The sequence below is a fragment of the Acinonyx jubatus genome, chromosome A1, assembly GCF_027475565.1.
Source record: "Acinonyx jubatus isolate Ajub_Pintada_27869175 chromosome A1, VMU_Ajub_asm_v1.0, whole genome shotgun sequence".
In the NCBI taxonomy this organism is placed as follows: domain Eukaryota; kingdom Metazoa; phylum Chordata; class Mammalia; order Carnivora; family Felidae; genus Acinonyx; species Acinonyx jubatus.
The window spans coordinates 133857131-133877829 of record NC_069380.1 but is presented as its reverse complement, the minus strand read 5'-3'; the positions used below and the strand labels follow the sequence as shown (position 1 = coordinate 133877829).

General features: G+C 38.8%; 1 long non-coding RNA gene across 1 annotated transcript in view; it reads left to right on the top strand.

Annotated features, from left to right (window-relative positions):
• Positions 1 to 20699, top strand: part of LOC113594125 (uncharacterized) — a 498940-nt gene that overhangs the window by 198302 nt on the left and 279939 nt on the right. The window lies entirely within an intron of this gene.

Genomic DNA, 20699 nt, shown 5'->3' with positions numbered 1-20699 from the left:
ATGAATAGTGACAAAAGAGAAGATTGTACTTAACAAAGAAATGGTTTTTGGTTTGTTTTATTTTAGGCTGCACAAAGGAACGTAAAAGACAAATGCTAGGAAAAGGCATGATTCTATGGAAGAAAAAAGATGAAAACCAACATGCCCCAAAGGAAAATAAATGAAGATAAAGATCATCTCTCAAACAATACCTACACATCACAGTTGTGGGAAGTGGAAAGAGACAGAAAACTGCTAATTATTGCCAAAACTTAAAACATGTATTTAGGGAGTGATTATGTTTAAATTTGCAAATAATCTTATGAGTACATTTTTGTTATAATAATTTTAAGGATACAGTCAAAGGAAAGGTCTTCTGTTAGCCCCACCCAATCCTTCTTTCCTTTCTCTAAAGGTTATTAGAAAATCTAATAGAAATAACAAATCTAAAAGGTCATGATTTTCTCAATAAGAAAAATGTATGCTAGCTACTCATTGCTACTCTTATTATGCTCACTTCTGATCATCAGGCAATTTTGCTTTGAGTATAAAATTTCTAGTATTTCTATTTCCCTTTTGATTTTTGTGGTGCTAAAGTGTTCTCGAAATTAAAATGTTCCACCCCCTCCCACTCTTCAAATCCCCATCTGTTCCCTTCTGAGCACAAGACCCACACAGCTGGTCTCAGAAATGGTCACATCCGTGTTGATTTAAGAATATGTTCAAATAAGCAATTTGTAGTTCAGGGATTTAATTCCACAAAACACCTAAAAAATGCCAGGTAGTATTTCTAGGAGCTGGAGGGACAAAGATAAATAAGACAGGGTCCCAGACTTTAAGAAAATCCTGGCCTAACACTAGAGAAAACTCACATTTTAATCTAGTAGGAGCTAGAACTGAAATGGTTAATGTCTAGGTCCCAGAGTCATGCAGATCAGGGTTTGAATCTCAGCTCTGACATCTATCAGCTGGTGTTTGTTATGCTTTGCATTTTCGTACCCTTCTACCCACACTTTATAGCAACAGATTCTATCCCTCTGGCCACATAGATAGACACAAGATAGATCAATCCTGGGATTTATCACCCCTGGCCATACTGATTGGTTCAGAGATGGGCACGTGATCTAGTCTGAGCCAGTCAGAGTCCTTCCCTGAGATGTTTTTTTTTCAGTCTGGAGCTAGAAGGGAAGAATCTTTTTTTCTGGTAATGAGACTGTAAGAATGTAGTTTCAAAGGTATCTGCAACCATTGTTTTAGTCTTGTGGCAACAGTAAATAAAGCAATGAAAATATTTTATTTTGTTACTTAAAATAGTAAAAACAATATGTATATTGTACATATATTGTATGTACATTATATAGGTATGAACTATATAGATATAGTAATCCAAATTTTCTTGCCTCTTTTTAGAGGTAATTACAATCTTGAATTTTATATTTATCATTCCTTTTTTAAAATATAGTTTTATCACAAGCATATATACTATACCTAAGAATTTATTACTCACTATTAATTTTGAACTTTGTAAAAATGATGATATGCTGTATATCATTTCCTTCATTCTACTAGATAGGCAAAAATCAGAAAGTCTGACAATTTCAATTAGTTGGTGAAGTTTGAAGTAATGGGAACTCATATATCTCCTATTAGAGGGTAAATTGGAATGACCCCTGGCCTTATCTTGTGAAGCTGAATATGAATCCTGCGATCCACTTCTGGGTATATACTCCAGAAAAACATTTGCATGTGCGCCTGAGCAGACATGTATAAGAACTTCTAGCATCTCTGTTCACAACAGAAGAAAAATTAAAGAAATAAAGGAAAACAAATGGTTATGGGAAGCCAGGTGGATAAACTGTGGTGCATTCATGTGGCAGAGTAATGTGCAGGGGTGGATATCAATGAACTATAGGCACATGCAACAACGTGGATGGATCTTAGAAGCAATAATGAATGACAATAAAACCACTTTAAGGAGAGAGTTGGGTTCTGGGAGGAGTTCCAGATGCCATCCTCCTAGTCCTCAGTTCAATGACTGGCCTTGACAAGAGCTCAGGGTCAGGCTGTGGAGCATGAAGCCTGGCCTGAAATGGGCGGCAGTCACCACTATCCAGGCCCACCACATGGGTTGCCTGAGGGGAGGGAGAGTAGCAGGGAGAAAAGATGTCTACTACTGGTGGTGAGGTTCAAGTTTTCCCTTTGTCTGAACATCTGGACCCAGACTGAGTTGCTTCAGGAATCAAGGGGTAGACAGTGAGGAATCAATCTTTCTTCTGCTCCAGGGTCAGAAACCTGTGACAAGAAACCTCTGACCTCTTTGCAGGTCTTATCTGGGTAGTCTATATGTCCTGACCCCAAAGGCTTTTAATTACGGACTTACCATCATGGATGTCGTCTTTCAGATGAATGCATGTGGTTTCTGACAGTTTCTGGTATGAGCCCCAGCTACTAGGTCCTCCACTGGGGGCCTATGTAGTAGTAAACTGGTGATTTGGGGCTTTTCCCTGGAAGTTGGCATAAACAGCCTCTTGTTTTGAGATCTTAGGTGCTATACAAAGGCAGCTTATACCTCATTTTCTATATAACATTTCATCAAGAGTTATTGTTTTACATTTTAACATATCTAAAAATAAGGATGTCTTAAAATTGGCAGCTTCTTAATAACGATAAAGGGTAGTTTTTTTCTTTCTTGATGATGCATAAAAAATGGAGGTGAATCTTACAATCAATGGAATCTTAGACTTGATTAATTAGGGTATGTTTACCTAATACAAACAATCTCCTTTTGCTCTTTTTGAAAAAATAATTTATTATACATAATGATCTGCACACACAAAAAATATTCACTCAACACTACTTAATAAAAGTGGAGTCATTTAAATGGTTCTGTAGTGGCTGGTGGTGGGGGGGAAGGAGGATCTTCACAACTGTCTCCACTGTAGCACCCAGCAACCAGGAAGAAGCATTGCTAAATGAAGGGTGGGGGAGAGATTGAAAGAGTTGGAGGTGGACAGAAAGATAGAGAGGTAGAGACAGAAAGAGAGAGAGAGAGAGAGAGAGAGAGAGAGAGAAAGCACATGCACGCCTGAGTGAGCGAGCGAGTCTGCGAGCCGCTTCTTTGATTTCTGATCACTTTCCAGTCCCTCTAGAAGCGTGATTGTATATCTTGCCCTGGGTTTCTTGATGTGTTATAATAAATCCCCCTTTTCTTGGTTCCAGCAGATTTCTCTTTCCCACAACCTAACGATCTCTAATTAGGATGAGTACTCAACACCATACCCTCTATTTAATGAATGCTCTGTATTGTTTTATTGTGCTAACTGATTTATTGAAGTCTACCTAAAGTGCTTTGAGAATAGAAAGGGAAAGAGGAAGAAGTTGATTACTTAGTCTCAGTTGGGGAAATTGGTCTTAAAGAAGGGTGGGTGGTATTTGGGCAAGTGGGCATGGGAAGCTAAAGACTGTCATAGGAAGGATGGTCAGTAAAGACAAGGGAGGGGTTCTTTGAGGAGAGAACAACTTGGGAGTTGGAATAATGTGAATCATGGAGGGGAGGCTGGGCCTGGTTTGGAAGGACTCATATGGTATGTGATGGGATTTTTGCTCTATTCTGAAAGGCTTACAGAGGAAGCTTACACAGGAAGCAAAAGGGACCAAAAGATACCTTTTTCTATTAAACATAATCACTCATACACCAATGGGTAAGATGAAGTGGAGAGAAATGGGGCTGTATTCAGAGGGTGTGGCATATTGGGTGAGAAGAAATGAAGGTGAAGTGAGGGGTTAATAATTCCTTTTCTGTGTGATGTTAGACGGTGCATGCAGAAGAGTGCACTTGTCACCAGCCTGTGTGAGCAAGTGTCATACTGACAATCAGAATGGCTCACAGCTGTGCGACCAGCCTCGTCTTCTTCTCCATAGGAGCTGCTTGATTAGCAGCTGAGTTGTGTCCTTTGCCACCTTTTCTCAACTCTCTTCCTGTTTGTCTACTACGTGGTCTTGCCCTGTTTCCTCCCCACTCTCAGGCTCTTTTATCCAAAATCAAACAGTGGACTTTCTTTTTCTTCCTGGTAGCTTTGCACATTGACAAGACCATTTCAGAAATTCTGTGTGTATGTGCGTGCGCATGCTCACGTCCCTCCCCACGCCCCCAAGTAATTTGGGAAAAGCCTAAAACTAACAATTTACACAGGCTGAGTTTGGACCTTTTCCCCTTTACTGTGGCATTTTGACAGCAAGAAAAATGACACCAGGATAGCACTTATTGATTCACAAAAGGCCTTCCTTGTGAATTTAGATACAGATCCATCTGTGCAGTCTAGAGAAATCTATGCCTATTTGGGAGGTAAAAAGCTATAGTGTTATAGATGTTGTCACTGAAATTGACCCTAAAGAAAGATTTGCTTTCCCACTGGATAGTGAAGAAGTAATCCATACACGTATTTGGCGCGTGCTCTCTCTCTCTCTCTCTCTCTCTCTCTCTCGCTCTCTCTCTCTCTCTATATATATATTTAAATTTTCTTTTCAATGTACATTTTTGAGACAGAGAGAGACAGAGTATGAGTGGGGGAGGGGCAGAGAGAGAGAGACACACACACAGAATCTGAAGTAGGCTTCAGGGTCTGAGCTGTCAGCACAGAGCCTGACATGGGGCTCGAACCCACGAACTGCGAGATCACGACCTGAGCTGAAGTCAGAGGCTCAGCCGACTGAGCCGCCCAGGCGCCCCATAATAAATATTTTTATAAATTATATTGAGGAGGATATTTTACATTTGGGGCTATTATTCTTATATAGTACAAATAAGGGAAAAATAATTTGAGAATACAGATCTTCTTTGACTAATGACGGGGTTACGTTGTGGTAAAGTGACAGGGGGTTGAAAATATCCTAAGTCAAAATGCATGTAACACACCTGACCTACCCAACATCAGAGCTTAATCTGGCCTGCCTTAAATGTGCTCGGAATACTTACATTTAGCCTACAGTTGGGCAAATCATCTAATACAAAGCCTATTTTATAGTAAAGTGTTGACTCCTGTAATTTGTTGAATATGGTACTGAACGTGAGAAACAGAATAGTTGTCAGTATCTGGCTTGCTTACCCTCACACTCTTGTGGCTGACTGGGAGCTGTGGCTTGCTGCCAGGGCCCAGCGTCATGAAGAGAGAGGATTGTACTGAATACCCCTAGCCCAGGAAAAGATCAGAATTCAAAATTGGAAGTACAGTTTCTACTAAATGCATATAGCTGTCACACCATCGCAAAGTGGAAAAGTTGTGAGTTGAATGATCATAAGTCAGGGACTGTCCTTAAAGTGCTAATTTCTGGCCACGTGGTCATTTTAATGATGCAGTAAAAACAGAGATGGGGCAAATGAGTGCTTCTGTATGAGGATGAGGTGACTACTTAATGTTCCCAATCTGGGAAGATGGAGGGGGAGTGGGATGTCATTAAAGATGTCCAGTGTCATGAAGGGAATGAATCAGGTGAGTAATGCCTCAGAAAAATAAGGAACATATACTAAAAGTAGTTTAAAGAACCAAAGGAAGTGTGGTTTTACACATTTATAGTAAAATCATGAAATTCCTTCGTCTAAGAAGCAGTTAGGTCAATTTAAGAAATATGCCCACACTCTTTGTTTTAAATCACAAAAATGACATATGGCCATCAGAGAAAAATTAGAAAAATCATATAGGCAAAATTTTTAAAAATTAAAAAACACCCTATAATCTCTTAGAATAGCTATTGGTATTTTGGGAAGTAGCTTTTATTTTATTTTACTGTTTGTTTCTTTAATTTACCCATGTGGACTCAAGCTACCTATACTGTCATGCAGTTTGCTTTTTCAACAGACGTGGAAGCTGCAGGACTCCTTATGACCTAACCCCAGAAGTTCTGCTAGGTTCTGTTGGTCAAGCAAGTTGCTAAGGTCAGCCCAGATTCAAGTGGAAGGGAATTAGGCTCTACCTCCCAATGGGAGAAACAGCAAAGAACTTGGAGTCATCTTTAATGTATATCAGTTATGGTTTATTATTTTTAAAACATGTTGCTGATTTCATTTGCTAATATTTCTTAAAATATTTGCATGAGCATTCCTAAGCGATGTTGCTCTATAGATTTCTGTGCTGTATTTGCCAGATATTTGGTGCCAGGGTTATGCTAGTTGGTTTTTAAAATTGAATTGGAAGATTTTGATCTTTTTGCTAGTCTCCTTAACAGATTAAATAGCATTAGAATTTCCTGTTCCTTGAAGGCTTGCAAAACATTCTAGGCCAAATGCCCTCTATGATTTGACAATTTCTCAATGGTATTTTTAGTATCTTTGATGGTATTAACTTATTTGTATTTCTTCTCTCTTCTTGAGTCAATTTCGCTATGTTATTTCTTCTTAGTAAATAAGGTCACAACAATTTTTTGGGGGTCAAATATTTGTCACAACTTTCCCTGTTTTCCAGGGCTGACATAGATGTTTCCTCCCTGATTTTAATTTTCTTTGGCTATTTCAGTGGGAATAGAAGGAAGAAGGGAATTTGATGCCTGGGTTCAAATTGGCTTCTTATGAATGTTCTTGTATTATGGTCCTTTTTTTTTTTGAGGTAGGAATATCTTAGCATATGTCTGTAGTGTTGTTATCATAAGCAGAGCATTAGGCAGAATGATCCACAAATCTGCTTTTTGTGGCATTTAAAATTTGTGTTTTGAACTAAAACTAAATGGGAGTTAAAAATGGTCTTATACTGTACTCATCGAGATGCCAAAACTGTCCCGACTAAGTGAGGGCTTTCGTCAAGATGTGTCAGCTCACAAAACAGAGAAGGAAGATGAATCCTAAATAACTGAATTCACATGTCTGACTATTGATCATCAAGACCAATATGAAGACAGTTCACATGGATTGTAGGATAATCACTGGTTAATTTTCACTAGCAGGCTTCCACTGTGAATCTGTGTGTTCCGTGTATGTGCCTGTGAAAAGCTCAGAAATTCCTTTTGGGAAGGATGATTAGATTGTGGGAAGGCAAGCAATATAGACTACCAGGAGCAGAGATGCAGGTAACTCGTCATTGGTACAGTCTCACTCTTGGCGTAAATTCCCCATTCTTGGGAACATTTTCTAGTAGGGGAAGCTGGTCTGTATTACCAACAAGAGGAGATAATAGAACTCCGGATAAGTCAGACTGGAAGCAAGTGGTTGGGTGGCTCACTCACCAGGAAGACTTTGAATTTGTGTTTCAAGGACAGGTTACAGAAACCATCTACTCGGGTAAAGCATTTCACTGTTGAGAAAGTCAGTTTTACTTAAGACGAAGTTATGGGTAGACCATGCAAAATAAAACCCAGAAATAATTGGAAAGGCGGCAGAAGAAAGATGAGAGAGTTTGAATGAGTCCTGAAAGCCCAAAGGCTAAGAATACCAGGATAATTTAAAAATACAGGGCAGATTTGAAAACACATGTAGCTGCAGGGAGGTTTGGCCAAAGAACAAAAACGGAGAAAATCATAGGAAATGGAAAAGAGGGGAAATGGAAGGGGATGAAGATGTTACCCTTACAGGAATGCAGACGCACATGGAAAGATGCCAAAAAAGCCAGGCGAGTAAGTGCTCCGGATGGAATTTAGTGTATGTAGTTGAGGAATGAAAGCAAAACCCACCGCTACACTAGTAATAGAGGGTGGGAAGACTACCAAAAACCAGGGGAGGACAATGTGGGTTTCAACAGGAGGTGATACCTTGTATTCAGAGCCACTGGAGCATCCAGCATAACAATTAGACATTTGATCTAGAGAATGCAAGTGCAAAGGGCAGAAGAAGGAAAAGAATGTCTGGCCACTCTATATATAAACCTGTAAGTCTGAGCTCCATTCTTCTTTGTCTCCTCTGGTTACTGTTTGTGCCTCTGTTGACATGTAAAACATTTCCACAAGGTGGTTTGGGACATTTTCATGAAAAGAGGCTCAGGGTAGAAAACGGAACACCACGAGAGGATGTTATGATATCTGATAGTTGCTTTATAACATCAGAACAGATTTGTTTCTTGTTTTGGTTGTTTCTGTGTGCTTTGCAGATTCAGTCTTACGGTTTAATAACTTGACACCTTGGGCATCTCTGAATTTTGTGCTTAAATGCAAATAATTGAAGCAAGAGCTTTATTATCTCTTCTTGGAGCATCGTGGGCTTCCCTTTGAGGAACTACGTCTTCCAAGAATGCGGCTGACCACATAGTCCTAAGCCTAGTGTTTTGGGGAAAAGATTTGATTTGTGGCTGCATATTTCTAGTTTTGTTCCAGTGGAGTTAGAATTTGCCTTGTCAGGAGTAAATACCCATCCTTTGGCCCTTGGAAGATGGGGTTGCATTTTAACGGGACCAGAAAAGGGGTAGAGAATCTTTTACCTTCCTGCCTCCATTCCATCTCCCTCCTCTCAGTGGAGTGGTCTTTGAAATAAAAGAAAATAGGGGCACCTGGGTGGCTCAGTCAGTTGGGCATCTGACTTCGGCTCAGGTCATGGTCTTACAGTTCGTGAGTTCAAGCCCTGAGTTGGGCTCTGTGCTGACAGCTTGGAGCCTGGAGCCTGCTTTGGATTCTGTGTCTCCCTCTCTCTCTGCCCCTCCCCCACTCACATTCTGTCTCTCTCTCTCTCTTTAATTAATTTTATAAATTAAATAAACATTTAATGTTTAATAAATATTAAAATAATTTAAAAAGTAAATAAAGGAGGGGCGCCTGGGTGGCTCAGTCGGTTAAGCGTCCGACTTCGGCTCAGGTCACGATCTCACGGTCCGTGAGTTCGAGCCCCGTGTCGGGCTCTGTGCTGACAGCTCAGGGCCTGGAGCCTGTTTCAGATTCTGTGTCTCCCTCTCTCTCTGACCCTCCCCCGTTCATGCTCCGTCTCTCTGTCTCAAAAATAAATAAACGTTAAAAAAAAAAATAAAAAAAAAAAGTAAATAAAGGAAAAGAAAATAAAACCCACCACTTAACATGGTAAGTGAGGCTCAAACCAGCACAAAGAAAGAAACATATCTTTAAATTAAAGGAACTCATAAACTAAATTACTGATTTTTGTGGCAGTCTGTTGTCTCCCGGGAAGAGACAGGTCTCTAGGAAGAATAGTGAAGAGGCTGGAAGGAAAAAAGAAAAAAAGATGGAAAAATATCTTCTTAGTCATTTAACAAATATTTCATAGACATTGAACTGTGTTCTAGATACTTTTTGCAGTGACATTTTTTGAGCTCCTCAACTAGAGTAAAATTTCCTGAGAAAAGGGATCATGTCCTTTTAAGTTTCTTAATACCAACCCCAAAGTCAAATAGCTAAATTCAAAAAATCTTATTCTCTTTAGCTTCATGACATCATTTGATTATGTTGAACAGTTTTCTTTCCAGATATTCTCTATTGTTGTCTCTTTCTCTATGGACACTGCCATGGGTTGTCATCTTCTTTCACCTGGTGTCCCATCAGTAGTCTTATGTCCCTACCCCGCCCATTTCATCTACATGGTCATCAAAATTAGCTTTGATCAATCCACATTCCTGCTTAAAAACCGGTGATAGCTCCCCATTACCAACAGGAAAGGTTACACAAATCCTTTGCCTTGTATCCAACTACAAACCCAGTGGATGGAGGATGATCAATTCTGCCCTTTCAGTTGGGCCCAGTCTTATTCTGCCTCCCCAGAACTTTCTCTACAGCCACACAAGACAGCACGTGGCTTTCCAAGTGCTTCTTGTCACTGACTTGGGCCTTGGAAAGAGACTAGAGGGGTGAAGACTTGCATATCAGTTGCAGTGGAGAGCAGATGAAAGGTTGACAACCAAAGGGCCTTTCTCAGCAATGGTGGTCTCAGCCATCTGGGCAGCGGGAGTTACTGTTCTGCAAATAAAGCCATTGCTTTTGTGCAGCGACCACATAGTGGAGAAGTTCCCTGGCTTGGAAGCAGAGTGGCGGGCATTGGTTTGTGTTGGGCATGTCTGCTGTGTTGTTTCAGGGTGGAAGAGGGGGGATTGTTGGATATGGGGAGGCAGAAGGATGAAAGTGCAAAGGAAGTGACAAATGCCCCCATTTGTCTGAACTTAACTCTGAACCACTCTGATCACAGGAATCAAGTTTCCTGGAGAACAGGTTCATGGGTTAAGGAGAGGCTTTTGAGAGATTATTTTTGGCTATTATTGTGGATGCTGTTACCCCTAGTGTGCTTCTGTATGTATCATAACCATGGTGACCGTATGTTTTCCAGGTTAGCACATGTCAAGGTGGTAAATTTTAATATTTACTTGGGAAAATAAACTCACCATAGCTATGGGCTACAGCGAAGATGGTTCTTAGATGACCAGTGTATGGGATGACTTACTAGGCAAACAATGAGGAAAAAATTAATATATTGAATAAAAGCCATGCAAAGCAAGGAGAGCCTAAATTAATTAGAATCTGATTTCTACCACCCTACATTCTCTTCTTTTGAGCAGTTTGGCAAATTTTGTCTTCTTATCAATAACCCTGAAGTGGGTTGGTTTCATTTCCTTGGCCCCCTCCCTGTGTGCTCACTGTGTGCTGGGTTCCTCCCTAAGCCGAGGGTCTCGGCTCCTGTCAGCTTCACATGGCTTTGTCTCTGGATTCTGCTGCTTAGGCCCAGAGTGGTAACAGTGCCCTACTCTTCCTAGTTCTGAGGTTACACACCATTTCTAGTGTTTTTTTTTTTTTTCCCTTCGTAAATAGTCCCTTAATTAAACTCTCCTCAAATTACCCAATTTGACAGTGCTGTTTCCTGCTGGGACGCTAACTGACACTGGGGGTTATTCTTGAATAAATGATGTTGGTTGAAGGGTCCTGAAGGACTTTATCTCGGACCCCTAGGGCCTGGCAGTAAGCAGTGTAACTAATGCACGTATGTAAGTTACACCCAGATCATACAGGTGGGAGGGAAACTCGTTCTATGTGATTTCTGTTGCTGCATTCTGAGATGCTGCATGGGGTACCAGCACCCTTGCCCCGCGGGCAATTGCACCACAGGTCTGGATTTTATGTAGAGTCTGGGAGAGAGGAGGAAGCCAGTCTTCTTCATTAGTGCAGCTAGCACAGAAGGAGGCTTCTGAGTCAGCAAGTGAGAATAGACAGTATGGAAGCATTGGCTGGTCTCTGGTGCCACTCATTTGTCTCTCCCCTGGTACTGGCAGCCCAGGTCCATACTGGCATTAGGCGTCAGCCAGGGGAGCTGCCCTGAAGCTTTGAGCCTCATGCCTCCCTCCTGCGGTCTTCTTTGGCATCCCTGTCCCCTTGCAAAGCAGAGCCCCATTAGCAAGTGAAATGTCATCATTTTAAGTGAACAGTCCCTGCAGTCAGTCTGCCAAGTCTGGGTGAAATCTCAAAGAAATGTTAGTGTCCTATGACTCCTTTGGGCCTCCTCTCAGGGTATTCAGTTAATTCTTTCATGACTGGAGCGGGACTCACTCTCTTCCTGCTTGCTAGCAGGTGGCCATCTGCAACCATAATGCCTTTCTGCCAGTGCCCCTGCCTGACCAAACCCAGTGAGATCCCAAGGAGCTGGGTTATCCTTCATCCACTGCTGATTTAGGTTAATTGGTCACTGTTTGGGATTTAATCGATTCCTCGCTTGCATTCTTTCCCCACTCCCAGGTTCCCTGAGGGAAGCCTTCCACTCCACTTGCCTTTTCTTGGCCAGCTCATTGGAAGAAAAACGCAGGGATTCCTCCAGATGAAAGAAAGGGGTCAGAGTCACTATCTCTTCCCAAACCAGCAAAGCTAACTTTATTGAATTCGGGTAGCGCAGGAGTAAGGATGATGCAACCCGAGTTGAGTTCTCTGGCAGAGAAACAGTAAACAGCAAAACAGTCATTTCAGAGGGCAAACTGTTTGCCTCTCTAATAAAGCATGGCTCATGATGGAAAATAACTCAGAAGAAAGTAGGGAGCAAATGGATTTAGTTGCTATGGGAACACAGTTGGAAAAAAACATGAAATATGTAAATACTGTAATTTGGTATTTTAATGTACTTTTCTTCCATGAAGAAAATTCCCTGACAACTAAAACTAACAACTCATTCCTCTGCTATACACAGCATTGATTGACAGAGGTTGGGCAAGTAGGTTTCCAAATTCAATGTGCCCCTAGGAGCAAATTCATCTATATTCTCAGGCATGAAAATCAAACATCTGGAGCGGTGGTTCTCAACTCTGGCTGCCCATTAGAATTTCTCAGGGAACCTTCGAAACACTGGCCACACCCAGGTGGATTAAATCAGATTCCCTTGGGGGAGTGGGGTGCAGGTGGGGCCTGGGAACTGATACTTTTTAGAAAGTCCCCTATCTTTTCTAATGGGCAGCTGGTGTTGTAGACCACTGGCCTCCATTCCTGTTTTGTTCAACTTGGTGAAAATACATCACTTTTTTGGCCATATGCCTCTGCTATATCTTATTTCCTTAGATTTTTTGATGATTTAGACATTTTAATACTAATAATGGGAAATGATTAGCAGTCATCACTCTATCATTATTAGTGTTATTATTTTCACCATAAGAGATTAGTGCTTCTCTTAATATTTGGAGCAAACGTATGATACCATATTATAAATCATTATCATTTAACCACAATAATAACGATTGATTGCTGTTATTCAAAAATTATAAATTGATAATAATAATTTGGGAGGTTTTGATGTTGCTGTAAATGTTGTGATCAATTTATGTTTTAATAATTACCATCATAAATTACCATTAACCGTATAATAAATCAATAGAAAGCACTTCTATAGGCATAATTGTTTAGCTTGCTTAATAATAGTCTGCACTAGAGTTGGTAAGTGGCATAATTTCATTTTTCTCAGCTGGGAAAATGTTACACCCAAAAGACATGTAACTTGCATTAATTTATGTGTTGCAGCCATAGCATATCCGAGCACAGAACTCTGAAATTTCAATGTTTTCTCATTGCCTAGCTCCTGTTTCCTTAGCTCTAACATGAAGCCTCAATCCTCCTTCTATGGGATTACTCCAGGAATAAAACTACAAGTTAATCCAGAGCTGACTGGTATCTAAAGAGAATTTGAATGTGTAAGGAAGGAAGGCTCATGAAAAAGTTAGTATTTATAGAAGGCAAGAATGAATTGTGAAAATCTCACTGATTGTCCACCATAAATTCAGGTGGTTAGAGATCTAAGAGGTTGCCTGGGATTCCAACCTATGGAAAGCTTGTTTGCTTCTGAAACATTCTCACTCTTTAATATTATCATCATTATGTCCAACCCGTGGAGGCCAACCATTGGGTCCTGTCTAACTTCAGGTTTTATCGTTGATGCACGCTGCTGGGTGTCCTGGAGTTAGGCACAGCATGGAGGTTCTTCCTGCAGCCATATTTTCTGATAGTCTTTGAGATGATCTTCCCTGACTCTCCAGACCAGGTTAGATTCTACGTTCTCTGTTATCTGTTCCCACAGCACCATCAAAAACAAATCAGCTTTGTAGACCTTAGCACCAGTTATTAGTTCATTATTACTTATTTAATGCCAACCTTTCTAAAATTCCTTGAGGGCAGGAAACAATAGTCTTCATAATTTTATTCCAATTAGCACAGTCCTTGGCACATAGTAGACATTTAATAAATATTGTTGACTAATCACTGATTTTTTCCTCCCTATCCCTATTAATTAAAGCCGACCTGTTTCAGATACTTAACACTAATTTTTATTAAAAACAAACCTTTTTGTTATGGAAATTGTCAAACAAATTTTTCTACAATTAAAAGTAGAGATTTTATAAAGAACTATAAATCTATCCTCAGCTTTAACAACTACCACATTTTGCCAATTTTGCTTAAATTTTTTTTCTAATTAAAATAGATGATTTTTAGACTTTCAGTTTCAGCCCTGAAACCTCTTTAGATTAGAAGTCATCACTCCTATTCTTATAAGAAAACAAACAAACAAACAAACAAACAAACAGAGTATTAGTGACTTTTCTCATACCCATGACAGGAATGAAGTTGCAGGAGAAATTATCACCGTGAAGTCCGGAGAGACAGGTGAATCAAAAGAGCCACAGCTGAGATCTACATATCGGGTAGAAGCTGCTGGATATTTTGGAAATTAAGTGGTAATTTTCATGAATTTCTGGGAGCTGAGTGTGGGCTAGCCTGAGTGTGAGAAACTACTTGTGTTGTGGTCTTGGGGAGAACCTCACTCTTTTGTGGGTTTTACCTTCAGGAATACCACCAGGTTCTCATGGTGAAGATCCAAGAAAGAGCCTATGTGGCTTTGGCAGAGGGAGGGGAAGATTAATCACTGTGATATGCCAAGAGTATGTTCCCTAACAAAAGCCTATTCTCCATGGGAAAATACTTTGCCAAAGCCTTATCTCCCTGTGGAAAGGGCATTCTTTTTTCTCCTGCTCCTTCAGGGCATCCTTTCTGTAGGGAATGTGGAGAGAAGCTGGAAGAAACATTTGTGAAGGTCACAGTTCAGAAATACAGGCCCATTAAAAGATTGAGATTTGATCATTTGATGATAGGATGATATTTTTCTCTCATACTTTGCCACAAGGCTTGCCAAAGACAAGAATAAAATAGTCTGAAGACACAAAGCAAGCATCAGGACCAGACTTAGATTTGACAGATGGTGGAATCATCAGATACAGATTTTAAAGTAATAACTATGATTCATAAGTTAAGAGCTCTAATGGAAAAAAAGTAGAGAGCATGCAAGAACATGTGAATAATGTAAGCAGGGAAATAGAAATTCTGGGAAAGGGTTAAAGGAAATGCTAGAAATTAAAAAAAAAAAACAGTGTAGCAGAGATGAAGACTTTCTTTGGTGGCCTCGTTAGTAGACTGGGCACAACCAAAGAAAAAAATCATTGACCTTGAAGATAGGTCAGTAGAAACTTCCTAAAATGAAATGCAAATTAAAAAAGAATGGAAGAAAATTGCCACAAAAAAATAGAACTTATCATCTAAGAATTGTAGGCATAATTTCAAAAGGTGTAACATATGTATAATTGAAATACCAGAAGAAGAAAGAGAGAACAGAACAGAAGAAATAATGGCCATGAACTTTCCAAACATAATGACAGCCATCAAAGAACAGATCCAAGAAGCTCAGAAAACACCAGCAGAAAAAATACCTACTTTGCATATCATGTTCAAACTGCAGAACATCAAAGACAAAGAAAACATCTTGAATGAAGCCAGAGGAAAGAATATCTTACTTGAAGCGAACAAGGATAAGAACTACAGTGAACTCATCAGTAACCATGCAAGCAAGAAGAGAGTGGAATGAAATATCTAAAGTGTAAACAACAACGCTACCAACGTAGAATTCTATATACACTGAAATTATCCTTCAAAAGTGAAGAAGAAATAAAGACATTTTCTGATTTAAAAAAACTAAAGAAACTTATGATGACCAGATCTTTGTAAGAAGTGTTAAAAGAAGTTCTGCAAGTAGAAGGAAAATGAAATAGGTTAGAAGTTCAGATCTATATAAAGAAAGGATGTTGGAAAAGGAATAAATATTTTTTATTTTATTATTTTTAAAAAAGTATATTTATTCATTTTGAGAGAGAGAGAGAGAGAGAGAGGGAGGGAGGGAGGAGAATGAATAGGGAAGGGGCAGAGAGAGAGAGAGAGGGAGAGAGAGAATCCCAAGCAGGCTCTGTGCTGTCAGCACAGAGGCTGATGTGGGGCTTGATACCACAAACCATGAGATCATGACCTGAGCCGAAATCAAGAGCTGGACAGTCAACCAACTGAACCACCCAGGCGCCCCTATTTCTCTTATTCTTAATTGGTCCAAAAGGTACCTATGTGTTTAAAATATTCATAGCAACAGTCTATTGGGTGATTATAATCATATTGATAGATGAAATGAATGACAGCACTGTCTTAAGAGATAGGAGGGAGGAATTAGGAATACTCTATTATAAGTTACTTGCATACCTAAATGCATTTGGTACTTGCATACCTAAATGCATTGGTACTTGCATACCTAAATGCATTGGTACTTGCATACCTAAATGCATTCAAATGCATTTGAATTTGAAATTATAAATATCATTTATAGCAGCAAAAATTTCTTAGGCATAAATCCAACAAAATATATAGGAACTATATTCAGAACACAACAAAACTGATTAAAAAAACAAACATCTAAATAAATGTAGAGACATTCTGTGTTCATGGAAGATTCAATATTGTTAAGACATCGTTTGTTTCCAGTTTGATTTAGATTCAAAATAATCTCAATCAAAATCCCAGCAAGTTATTTTGTAAATATTAACAAACTGGTTCTAAAGTTTATATGGAACAGCCAACACAGTACTGAAGAAAAGATACAGAGATTGATGGAGCAGACAAGAGCCCAGAATAGATCAAAACAAATATAGTCAAGTGATCTTTAACAAAGAAACAAAGGCAATTTAATGTAGAAAAGATAGTATTTGCAACAGATGGTGTTAGAACAATTGGATGTCCATATGTAAAAATATGAAGCTATACACAGATCTTATACCTTTCACAAAAATTAACTCAAAATGTATCATAGACCTAAGTGTAAATTGCAGTGCTATAAAACTTCTGGAAAAAGAATGGGAGGAAAATCTAGGTAACTTTGTGTTTGGCTCTTAGTTTTTAGATACAACACCAAAACAATCCATGAAAGGAAAAAAATGACAATTTGAATTTTATTAAAATCAATAATTCTGCTCTGTGAAAGATGCTATTGAGAGAATGAGAAGACAAGCCATAGATTGGCAGAAAATACTTTCAAAACACGTATCTTATAAAGGACTTGAATCCAAAATATGCAAAAACTCTTAACACTCAACAGTAAGAAAGTAATCCAATTGAAAAAAATGGAAGTAAGTTCTGACAGATACTTCACCAAAAAAGTACAGATTTTAAGCCTATAAAAAGATGTTAGACATCATTTGTCATTAGGAAATTGTAAATTAAGACAGCAATGAGATAGCACTCCATACCTGTTAGTTTTTTCAATTTTGACCATTCTAATAATACCAATTGCTGACAAGGATGCAGAGCACAAGGAACTCTTATTCACTGCAAAATGATATAGCCACTTTGGAAACGAGAATGACAATTTCTTACAAATTTAATTATAGTCTTGCCATGTGATCCAGCAAGCATGCTTGTAAGTATTTACCCAACTGATTTAAACCTTATGCCCTCACAAAAACCTGTACATGAATGTTTTTAACAGCTTTATTCATAATCACTTCCAACTGGAAATAACCAAAATGTCCTTCGGTAGGTGAATAGGTGAACAGACTGTGTTATATTCATACAATGGAATATTATTCAGTGATAAAAGAAATGAGCTATCATGTTATGAAAAGATGTGCATGAATCATAAATGTATATTGCCAATGAAAGAAGTCAGTCTAAAAAGGCTACATATGGTATGATTCCAATGATATGATATTCTGGAAAAGGTAAATGATAGGGTTGGAAAAAACATCGGTGGTTTCCAAGGATTTAGGGGTGGGGAGGGAGGGTTGAATGAGCGAATCACAGGGGAGTTTTTAAGGATGGTTCCAGCTGTTCCATTGGTTACTGTAATAGTGAATTCATGACAATATGCATTTGTTAAAACCTACGGAACTTTAAAGTACAAAGAGTAAACCTTGATGTATTAAAATAAAGAAATAATTTAGGAAGTCAGGGGATCTCAGGATGGCATGGAGAATGTGACAAAACAATCTAGCTATATAACAGATGTATGAAAGAACCTCACTGGGTTGGGGTGGAGGGAAAGGTGCTGACTTAAGTAACTTTGGGAATGGTGTGGTCTGTAGGACTAAACGCAAATGAAGTGTATATAAGCACTGTACTCTGGTTGATAATGTTTCCAATGGGAACGTGAATTAACAATTCTGATTCTGCTAGAATGTGTAATGGGAGTAAATAATCAAGTAAATGGATGATGGATGGTGGGGGCCAGGTTCCTCAGTGTTGGAATGGGGGTTACAGATAAGCAAGGAGTTGTTAGACTAACACTTATAGGAGGAGATTTGGAGATATCAGTATGAACTCATAGCCTAATATGTTTAGGCTGATATATGGTTAAGTGTAGAAATATTTATAGATATGATTATATACCTGGGTTAGTACAGGCACATGTATTTTGTTGCTCTGTCAGCTGAAGATGCTGGAAGCACCATTGCCCCCCATAGCAAGCAGAACAGATAGGAACCATATCTTGCTTACAACATCATTCTTCAATTCTCCAATAAATGAAATGAAGAAATAGCACCTAGGAGTGGTGCAGGATACACCCAAGATGATCCTGGAGCATCTTGTCGTACCAGAAAGTAAGGACCTTAAAAAAAGCTACGCCCCAAACTCCAAATCCCCCACAACAATCAGGGTGTGTATAAAAAGGACACAGGAGGGGCGCTTGGGTGGCTCAGTCGGTTGGGCGTCCGACTTCAGCTCAGGTCACGATCTCACAGTTCGTGAGTTCGAGCCCCGTGTCAGGCTCTGTGCTGACAGCTCAGAGCCTGGAGCCTGCTTCACATTCTGTGTCTCCCTCTCTCTCTGCCCCTTCCCTGCTCATGCTGTGTCTCTCTCTGTCTCAAAAATAAATAAACATTAAAAAAAAATTAAAAAAAAATAAAAAGGACACAGGAGACAAGGGAAAAAGCTTTCAATGGCAAAAGCTGGAACAATTTGAGAAACAAGATAAATAAAATATTTTTGGATCATAACCTAAAATATGAAATAAATATCCATGAGTTCATACTGATCTAAATAAATAATTGAATATATACATAAACGGGAGAGAGTGGAAATTTTCCATGTAGGAGAATTCCAAATAATTTATGTAGATACTCTGATCTCAAGGAGGGTGAGCATAACTCCCCACACTTAAGTGTGAGCTTTGCATTCCAAAAAGTACAATATGGAAAAGGAGAATAATTTGTAATTCCACAGTAGAGAAATCTGACAAATATGACCCGAGCCAGGTGATCAAGATTAACATCAATAATGATAAGTTATGTTGAGAGCAGTTATCCTTGGTATGATGTGATTAAAATGGTACTTTATTTGTGGGGTCTTCCTCTCAAGAACATATATCTACAGTCTAATTATGAGACAGATCTCAAACGAAGGACATTGTATAAAATACCTGCTAGGACTCTGCAAAGCTGTTAAGGTCATCAAAAATAAGGAAAGTACGAAAAACTGTCAAAACCAAGAGGAGTCTGAGGAGGTATGACTATTAGATATAATGTGGTGTCTTCGATGGGATCCTGGAACAGAGAAAAGAATAAAGTATGGACTTTAGTTAGTAATAATAATAATAATATTGTGTAGTGTTATAAAATTATGTATCAATATTTTATATATCAGTATTGGTTTATTATAACAAATGTACCATACTAATGTAAGATGTTAATAATAGGGGAAATTTGGTGTAGGGTATATGGGAACTATCTTTAGAGTTGTTTTCTGTCAATTTAAAACTGTCTAAAACAGTTCATTTTTTTTTTTTTTAAAGATAATTTTTGGAAATGTCTTATAGGGTAGAGAGATGGTAAATTCAGGCCCATAGCCACTGTCTAACTTACTCTGGAGCCTGAGAGGAAGTACTTTACCTCTAGGAAAAGAGTATGTACTGCAAGGTTTCAGAGCCCATGGCGTATTATTCAGGCTCTTGATGTTCGCGTGAAGAAGTGAAATGGCCTCTTAATTGCCTCTGCCATCTGCACTCAATGGTACTGAACTGGGGTGAAGCCACCATGTTGGGAGTATTTTCATTTTGTTACAGTAATCGGGGGATGCACAACTGGCACTTAGTGGGCCGGAAGTAGTAAATGTTTAATGTGCTGCCATGTGTAAAACAGCCTCATACAGTGAAGAATTGTCCCACATCCTTCATGACTTTCTAAAGTGACTTTGTCTTTTATTATGCACTGAATTTTCCAAGAATGTCATATCATGTAAATTCAAGGAGACTGTATCCTGTTTTGTCCAAAAGTGTCGTTCACCTCTTTGGAAAAATTACATCTCTGAATGTAATGTGGCTTTTGATATTTGAGTCACCAATTCAGCATGCTTGAAGGAAACTTTCGTTTTTATGGTGTTTTACATATAAGTAGCATAATAGTATAACTTACTATCCACGACAGACACTTTTCAGGGTAGAAGGGGGTGCCTTTAATAATTATGCCAGGGAAGTGGGCATAGACCAGAATTGTCCCAGAAAAACTGGGTCATACATGTGAATCTGGGAAGTGTTGTTTTAGGTTTCTAGCTTCACAGTATAGGAAGACATACTAAAGTTTGATTAGAATAGATGTTTAGTGGGAAAATCCATATATCCTTTGAAATATTTTTGTCTGTTTGATCTGTCAGTCACTGAGAGGTGTATATAGTTTCCCTCTATAATAGTGAAATTGTCAGTTTTTATGGTTTCTTTAACTTTTGCCTTGTATCTTTGCCTTATATCTTATATCATGGATTTTATACCTTCGTAATGAATAATTCTTTTTTTTTTTTTTTTACTTAAAATGTATTTTGTCTGATAAGATTATCTCATCTTTATTTTAATTAGTATTTACCTGGCCTATTTTATCTTTTTCCTTTCACTGTTTCTGCATTCTTATTTTTTATCATTTTCTGTTTTTTTATAGTTAGTATATACCTTGATTTAAAACTGACCAGGGGCAGCTGGGTGGCTCAGTCGGTTAAGC